A 9829-nucleotide genomic window follows, 5' to 3' on the forward strand; every position below is an offset into this window, starting at 1 on the left:
TTGCAGTAGGAATTGTTAGCAACCCGATCACCTTGAGAATGCATTCCCCTACTCACAAGGACCATATTCGCACTCAAATGATAATAAAAAGAAATACCGATGGCAAGATTCAAAAGGATCTAGAGGATAGAAGGCCATTGTGTTTCAAGAGCAGGATAACTCACAGAAACAAAAGTCAATTAATGCGAAATTTTCACCTGTCAACTCAAATCAACCTCACGTGGAGCCATCTCAACCCTCAATAAAGGAAGCTCATCCTTCGATCAATAGGGAAAATTACTGAACCATAATTTTGAGTGGCCACAAATGTACCCATGAATTAGATTACTCAGATAGTGACAAGGAAATGGAAAATATGCCAAATTTGAAAAGTCACAAGAAAATGTCATCATTGTCTCATCTACATCTATTCCCAATAACTGCTTAGAATGGGTAGACATCTGGAAGAGAAAATGAAAGAAAGAAAAACCCATTGACAATCATGGGACTTGAATCTAGGAAGGAGGAAAATGTTTCATTAGGCAATGTGTTTATGAAAATATTGATGCATATTGATGTTTAGAGGTAATACAAACTGATTTAACAAAAACAAGAATTGTAGAAATCTTAGCAAATCTTAGTAATTATGAAAATTTTGGCAATATTTTTTATTAAATACCAAATTTCTAAGGATCATATAGTTTCTAGAAAATTTTGGCATTTTTAAAAGTAAACTAATTATGGACGAATGGTTTTAAGAAAGAATGGAAATTCATGAATAGTTTTTGGAAAAAAACAAGGAAAATTAGTCCAATGGAAAAAGTTAACCCTTGAAATTTCCCCTAGTCCCTGTGGAGCCACTTTCAAGAGAGTGGATTGAGGGCAAGAAGAAAAACCAAATAAGGGTAGGTTTGAGGATTTCTTACACCCTTGTTTTTTTAATTATAGAAATCTTAGAGAATCTTAGTAATTCTTAAGATGGCATCTATAAAAACTTTGGCAACATTTTTTACAAAATACCAAATTTATAAAGATTATATTTCTAGAAAAAAATGGTAATGATTAAGTAAAATAATTATGGATGAATGGTTTTAAGAAAAATGGAAATTCATGAATACATTCTGCGAAAAAACAAAGAAAATTAGTTTGGTGGAAATGGTTAATCCTTGAAATTTTCCCTAGTCCTTGTGGTGCCAGTTTTAGGGGAATGGATTGAGGGAAAGAAGAAAAAGAGAAGAATGGTAGGATTGATGATTTCTTACACCCTTACTTTTTGTCCAAATTTCTTTCAATTTATATTTTCTCTAAAAACTATTCGATCCATGTTTGTTTATTCTAACACCATCTTATAAAATATAGAGAAGTTCTAATTCCCAAATCATATAAAATGCTCTTGGAACATTTACGCAATTTCTTTGTTATGAATAAAATGTTATAATTCCTTTCAAGCTAAGGAAAAACAAATCTAGTAGTTGAATATTCATTACCTAAATGTGATCATAACGTTATTGCATAGAAGTGCATTACAAATTCATAACATAACTATATAACCAAGTACTACAACTAGCAATTACCCCTAAAGGTTCAAAGGTACACAGAAGGAATAGAAGGATCTAGAAGATCGTCTAATACATACTTATATGCATAGAGCAATTAAGAAGATCCCCATAGATTCATTCTCTTCAAAAACACACATCACTTAAAGGGGCCTGTAAGCACTCTCTTCAACTTCCTCTAAATTGTTCAAGAGTTTCAAACATGAAATATATCAATTAAAATCAACCTTTTTAAAGTCAATTGTGCATACATTCATTATATGAGAGTTGATATTTTTGGTCGTCAATAAAAACAAGATGAAGGCATCAAGTGTTATTATAGAATAAAGTCTAGAAAGAAAGTCCAGTCATCAATGAATTGAAAGGAAATTCTGGACTGTTCCTTCCTTTATGTGCCTTCTCTAGTACTCATGCCAGTTATATAGAACTTTATGTGCCTTCTTTAGTAGTCATGCTAGCTATATAGAACTGGATTAGACAGAAAAAATTGAGAAATGACCTATTGGTCAGAGCCATACCATCCTTCATTTCTACGATCTCCCGTGTACCTCGTTTCAGTGGTAAGCTTTATTCTGCTCTGAATAGGCCACATTTCTCCTCCCACTACCTTATGATGCTTGGCTACCCATGTATAGTTTGCAAAACAAACAAGAAACCTTTGCTTTGTTTAATTCCACTATCATAATACTTATAAATCCTAAATTATATCATATTTCTAATCCATGGAATCATTCACCATAAGAATATGTTAGGGATTCAACTTCAAGAAAAAAAAAAAGTTAAGACAAAATCTCCTTACAACATTGGTTAAGCGAGGTCTCCAAAAAACGACATGGATTCGAGCGTAATTCCTCAACATTAAGGTTCAACGCATGTACTATCCTTGTTGGAAGGAGAAATGTTAAGAAAGATGTAGTGAGAAAACAAGAATTACATTCTTTAATACCTACCACGAAGGCTCAAGAACGACTTTCTTTAATATCTACCATTAAAGAAAGAACTAGAGCTTCTAACCATCTAACGTGGGATGTTAGGGTTTTAAAGTTAAACTACCTGGATTTTGCTTGACATCATGAGCATTATCCATCCTCTGCGACAGAAAGACACTAGTGCCTCCATATTCCATATGGGTCCACTGGAACCGAGAAACACTGCCTTCATTCCCAAACCACCAACAATTTACTAATTAAGAGGACAGATTGAGTAGATGTGGCTCACTAGCTTAACATGCTCACATCTATTTTTCCCTTATTGAGCATGTATTTCTTGTATTCTTCCTTTTCTTGCCATCGATTGTTTCACCTATGAGTACTGATGATTCTAAAAACAAAAAAAACCAGTCAACTATTAGCTCAATGCCTCTCCCTAGAAATCTTAAACATTGTTCAAAGAATAAATTACAAAACAAAATAATGAATAGGTGTAAAAAGAAAAACAAACTTGGTGAGCAGGAATTTTTCGTTCTTCGGCCCTTGGACAAGGATTCCAAGGCCTCTACTAGCCATGGTGAGAAACATTGTAAACGAAATTGAAGCCAGAAAATGTTGAGTCATCATTCTAAAAGACCAAAACGTTTTGACTCCACTGAAATTGAGATTCCCTCCCCCCTCAAGACGCTATGGTGAAGCCCTTCACTAGTGGATTATACTAATCAGAGTTCTCAGGAACCAACATATTGAGTTGAACAACCTAGGCTACAACCATATGGAACAATTCCCATGCATCTTCGCCTGCAACATTGCTCAAAAGTATCGAGCCCTCCGTAGGTGAGAAACGTCTACTCCCAAACCCACTGCTTAATGTAGACTGCAAAAACCTCAAAATTTGATACTGTAACAGAGTCCAACAAAAATAAAAAATATCATAAACCCATTCCAACATTTCATAAAACTGAAAGCAAGAAAAACTAAAACCATGAACATGCCTTCTCATTACTATTGTCCACAAAAACTTGTTGCTTCAAATAATCCTAGGTCATGGTGGCATGAACACCCATGCCCACATCAACACCCCGCTAACAATTTTCATCATCATCTAGCACAATGTTAGAAACCTACTTGGTGAATCCGATAATATAGTTGTCATCTCCATCTATTTCACTTAGCCCCACTGCGGGTGATTCTCTAGGGGAATCACCCTGAACACTGACAGACCCAAAAACCCATTCGTAGGGAATACTACCATGGCAAATCTAAAATTCTTCGGGAGAAGCATGGCCTCATCACTTAGAAAATCAAATGGCAACCAAAACTCATTGTCGACCAAATCTGGTGTCATAACAGAACCCCCTTCTTCACACACCATTAAATTATCGACGTTGGCCAACCAAGTTGTCGTTCCCACCCTTCACATGCCATTAAACTGTTAGCGTTGGCCAACCACGTCATGGTTCATGCACTCGAGGGAGATAGTTCCATGCTTTAATCTTTTTATTTGGAGAAGGAGGACGAAACTAGACCTCCGCGATTCGCTGGCATTAATAGTGCTTTCCCAAACAATTCCATAGAGGGAACACCTTCAGTGTAATTAGAAGCTATATTATCAAACAATACAAACAACCCAAACTAAACAAGGATGTACTAAATAAGAACATAAGTAAACTAAACAAAACAAACACAACAAGTTTGTACTATCATCTTCTTGAGTGGATCTTACCCAAGGGAGTTCCAATAACTTAGTCACAAATTCTTAAATCAAATTTATAATTAAATATTTATTTATATAAAAGCTACATAAATAATCTAAGCTCCAAATCATATATTTGCAACTAAAGAAATGTTCAAACTAGACTAACGAGATGAACAGTAGTGAAAAATTAGGAACCTACTTTTTCAATCCTAATATAGATATATAGTAGAATTTCCTTGGATTTGGTTTTACAAATCTAATTAGTAGAATGAAAAATGTTGTTTATCTAATTGAATTTCCCCTCAATCACAGCTAAGTTTTTGAATTATTAACTTGTCTCCATAATTACACCTATTGCACGATGTAACTTAGTTTAAAATTTTAAACTCTAGCTGGATTAATGGTTGTCTCCTTAGGTTTGCTAGCCTACTTTGTCACCACCATTGAATAGGGTGAGGGTATCCTAAGAATATTTCCTTCACCTACGAGATCAAAGGACTTTATATGTGTATGGCTGAATTATCTGGTTGAAGGATCAAACCTTCACTCGGTAGAATATACATAAAACATTTTTAGTTTGTGGTATACTAGACTATCTAGCATACCCTAAGAATCCAATACCGTTAATGCACAACATCTTAATCAATATATTGAACTCAAAGTTTCAAGAGACAACTTGTATTGATCACATATCCTTAAAATTAAGCCAAAAAGATTTCATTTGAAGAGAAAATATTAAACAATATTTGAATTAGCCATCAAGTAGAAGTTTGGAAGAGTTTCAATATATTGAGGAATATTGGGCAATTATTATAACCATAATATGTATGAATGGATGAAAAATATTGGATAATTATAGGACACATCATCAATGTTGTTAAGCATTTGGCTAGTGTCATGCTATGGGTCCCAAGTTCAAATAACCCTAGGTGAGGTGGACTAGTTTACATTGATGGGATTATTAGGGAATCCACTCATAAGTGTGGGGAAACAACCTTTGAGTCTCCCACAAGATTTTCCTTCAAAACTTAATTGTAAGCTGTCATGGATATTTCACTGGAAAATTTATCACAACAAATTTGATAATATTATATTTAAAATCTAAAAAAATCTACACTATTATAGTTTTATTAGATTTTTAGATCTGTATATTTATTGTTAATAGTGCATGCATGCAAATTTAAAACTATGTAGAAAATAGAGAACGAAAATATAAAAGCTCACACACATTTGATAGAAGATATACTCTGGGAAACCCTCTCGGGGGAAAAACCTAGCTAGAGGTTGAGGTCGCTCTGCTCTCTCTCTGAATGGAAATATGGTTGTGAGTATAAAGAAGTATGGCCTGTGGTCCATGGGATGCTACAATGCACAAATCCTCCTTGTGTGCTCTACCTCCTATCCCTCTTACTATTTTTTCTTAGCTATGGAACAAATGCACTCGAAATGATGGAATCCCTTTTCCTCCTAGTGGCCCGGTTACAATACAACCCAATACCTACTAGTGGTTAGGTTTGACTACCTCAACTCTTAACCAAAGTTACAATATAGACTCTTCTTGAGTCTTCTATAACATAATCACGTGGCTAGCCCCTTTTATAGGAATATTAGGAGCTGATGCGGCATCCTCTTGAATTATGGTGGTCAAAACAGGAAGGTTAACATCTGACTGGCATAAATTTCGCATACAAACTCTAATCAACGCGATTCTTATGTTGTTGGAAAGGTATCTGTATATATAATATCATGAAAAGGTGTGGTGCTAAAGCAACAAAGTTTTACCCCAAAAAACTGTCGTTTGATTCCTCAAAACGCTCCCATAAGGTTTCAAACCCTATTTTTAGAAACTTGGTCCCACTGGTAAAAATGGTCATGTGAGTTGATTCATCCTCTTTTTCAACTCTCAAAACATCGAGAAGGATGAAAGGATTTTTTTTTATTTTTTTTTTTTGGGCTGAGGTAATTTCGGAAGCGAATGGCGACCTCCTGCCCCTGGACGCGGCCCTGATCTCCCTTGCCCGAGCTTGGCAGCTCTGCTGCTGGGCTGCAGCACCTGCTGCGGGCCTCCTCCGCCTGTGACCTCCTGTCTCTCCCTTTCGGGCCCCCTGCCCCGTTTTTGCTTGGTTGCGCTGCACCCGCAGGCAGCTCAACGCTGCTCCCCTCATCTCAGGGCCTCCTGCCCTCCCTCCCTTTTCTCGCCTACCGATGAGCGCCCCTGGCTCGATGGATCCTCCTTCTCTAGAGCAGGCTGAACTGGAGAAAGCCTTTGCAACTCTCATTCCAGAGAACAACTCAGAAAGGATTCGGCCTACTGCCTCAAAATTTGTCAAGAAGCTTGACGAAATCCCGGAAGTCCCTCTACCCCCAGCTCTTCCAAGGAGATCCGCTGTGGCCTTGGCTGAACGCGGCCTGGTTGGACAGTTCACGGGGTTATGGCCCTCCCCTCGAACGGTTCAACGCTGGGTCGAAAGAAACTGGAATGTTATGGTTCAGGGAAAAATCGCAATAAGGTTTTGTGGAAGAGGCTTCTTTACCTTCCTCTTCGAATCAGTGGAGGACCGCAACCTTATCTTCAGGAATGGACCATACTTCATGGACACTAGAGGCCTTTATCTCAACCGCTGGACCCCTGACTTTGACCCAGAAATGGACGTTCCCAACGCAATCCCTGTTTGGGTTCGCCTCCCACATCTTCCGCTTCACTGCTGGGCTGATGAATCCGTCCGGGCAATCGGAAACGCAATAGGGAAATACGTGGATAGATCGGAGCCAAAGGAGAATATGCATGCATGCGCAAGGATCTGTGTTGAAGTAGATTTGGGCAAAGGTTTACCAGAGGCAATCAAGCTCAGAGTGGATCAGTGGACGCACATTCAGCAGGTGGATTATGAGCAGCTCCCCTTCAAGTGTAAGGTATGTCATGAGTACGGTCATTTTGCTAATAGGTGCTCTAAATCTAGATCAGAAGATAAGAACAATAATGAATCCACTGAGGAAGCATGGGAAATAGTCAGGAAAAAAAAGAAGTCAAACCCTCCCCCCGAATCAGCTGTGCCCCCCTCTGATGCTCCTACCCTCTCCACCTATCCTGCAAGCCCGGGCCACCCCATCCCCTCATCCTCCAATCCCTTTGAATCCTTAGCTGCAGAGGAACCCTCATCTCCCCCTCCATCCCCCAAGGGCCCCAGAAACTCCCCCTCTTCCCCCCTCCAGGCTTCCCCTCCTCAAACAGTGGAAAGGATCCTAACAAGAAATAAAACAAAAGAAAACATTGCAGCCACGGATCCACCAAGGAAAGTAGGAAGAAAATCGAACAAGGAAATAAGAGATGAGAATGCAGCCAAAGAAATGACCACAGGGACTCAGCAACCAATAGACACATACCTGGACAAGAACAAGGGAAGTGGCGAGAAGATGAAGGAGAAAAGCGGGACTCACAACAAATCAGGTAAATGATGATTTTGGTCTCTTGGAACTGTAGGGGGATGGGCTCCTCCCTGAAATCAAATGCAGTCCGAGACCTTATCAAAGCAGAACAACCAGACTTCCTCCTACTCCAGGAGACCAAAATCAGTGACCAAGATTTCCAAAATAGCATGACAAAAAATAGAAAGTATGAAGGAATAGCCACGAGCGCCATAGGAGCCTCAGGAGGCATAGGAGTAATATGGAAAAAAAGCAACTGGAATCTCACAAGCAACAAACAAAACAGATGGTGGATTAGAATTGATATGCAAAGCTCAGATCTGAAGGAGGAATACACAATCTATAACGTGTATGCGCCACCTCATTACAGAGACAAAGCTACTTGTTGGGAATCTTTGACAGCAGATATCGAGACTACCCAAGGGAGGAAGATCTTTCTAGGAGGAGACATGAACTTAATAAGGAATGCAGAAGAAAAACTAGGAGGGAAGTTCTACATTGACCCATTCAGAGAAAAACTGGAGGATATCATTCAAACTCACAAGTTTTTAGACATTCCTCCCCAAAATGGTCGTTATACATGGTCAAATAAAAGGACAGGCAGGAACAATATCAAAGAAAGACTTGATAGAATTCTCGTTCAGGAGCAAGCAGCTGCCAACTTTCAAAGGATTCGCAGCTCAATCATTCAGGGATTCATTTCTGATCACAAACCCGTGGCGCTGTATCTAGACAAAGAGGAAGATCTGGGTCCGCTACCATTCAAATACAATAAAGTCTGGGACGCCAGCGAGGACTTCAAAGCCATGATAAAAGAAATCTGGAGGTCAGAGATAACAGGCTCCCCGCACTTCGTTTGGGAATCGAAGATCAAATTACTAAGGATTGCCATAAAAAATTGGGCAAGGAACCATGCGAAGGAGGAAAGGATGGCAAAAAACGAATTGCAAAGAAATTTGGAGCAATGGAATCAGGAAAAAGAGGCAGTCCAAGAAACGGAAGAAGACCAAAAGAAAGAAGGGGAGATGTACAAAGCACTGTACATCCAGCACCGTAAAGAAGAGGAAGAGCTAAGGCAAAAGTCAAGATGCCTCTGGCTCAATTCTGGGGATAAAAACACCTCGTTCTTCCACAACTGTCTCAAAGTTAGGAGAGCTGGGAATAACATAGACAAGATAATGTTTGAAGGGAAAGAGATAACAGAGAAAGAGGAAATTAAGGAGGCTGCTTCAAACCACTTTCAATCTCTGCTCACAGCTGACCCTCATTATCAGGAAAACACAGATTTCACCAACATTATTGAGAGGAGGGTTACAGAAGCCCAAAACAGCGAATTGGACAAAGAAATATCCTTAGAGGAGGTTGAGTGGTCAATCAATAGCATGCCTCTTGACAAAGCTCCTGGGCCGGATGGCTTCACGGTGAGCTTCTACAAAACCCACTGGGATATCATCAAGAAAGACTTCCTTAGAATGGTGAGAAATTTCCACTCAAAAAGCAAAATGGGCAGCAGTGTCAAATCCTCGCTCCTTGCCCTAATCCCAAAAGAGCCCAACCCTCAATCCTTTGACGGGTTCAGACCTATTTCATTATGCAATGTCTCATATAAAATCATCTCTAAGATTCTGGCAAATAGGCTGAAAAAAATCCTTCCCTCAATCATCTCGGATAACCAAGGAGGATTTCTCCCCAAGAGACACATATCTGATAATGTAATTCTGGTTCAAGAGGCGATACACAACAGTATAGCTAGAAATGAGAAAGGCATGATAATTAAGCTGGATATGGCGAACGCCTTTGACAGGGTAAACCACACATTCTTGAGGACTGTGCTTACAAAATTCGGGGTTTCAGAGCATTTCATTAACAGGGTTATGGAATGTGTCTCCCAAAATTGGACAGCTCCTTTAATCAACGGTAGGCCATGCAGAGCCTTCAAGAGCACTAGAGGCTTGAGGCAAGGCTGCCCTCTCTCCCCCTTCCTCTATATTATCATGGCAGAAACATTAAGTTTGCACTTGGAACATAAGCGAAGGTTAAAGGAAATAACAGGAGTGGACATCATCCGAGGAGCTAAAGGGATCAACCATTCCCTATTTGCAGATGACACTCTGCTAATAGGCGGTGCTTCAAGCCTTATGGCCAGGAGATTCAAGGCTGTCCTCGATCTCTTCCTTCAAGCCTCGGGGGGCAAATTAAACAACAACAAATGCAAGATATATACCTGGAACGTTCCTAGA

General features: G+C 39.3%; 1 pseudogene; it reads right to left on the bottom strand.

The window, feature by feature from the left end:
• Positions 1-2314: 2314 nt before the first annotated feature.
• On the bottom strand, positions 2315-3839 carry LOC149158427 (uncharacterized; annotated as a pseudogene).
• Positions 3840-9829: the final 5990 nt, after the last annotated feature.

Source organism: Pinus tabuliformis, chromosome 5_2 (assembly GCF_031772625.1).
Source record: "Pinus tabuliformis cultivar Carrire ecotype Pingquan chromosome 5_2, CPIR1, whole genome shotgun sequence".
Classification (NCBI taxonomy): Eukaryota; Viridiplantae; Streptophyta; class Pinopsida; order Pinales; family Pinaceae; genus Pinus; species Pinus tabuliformis.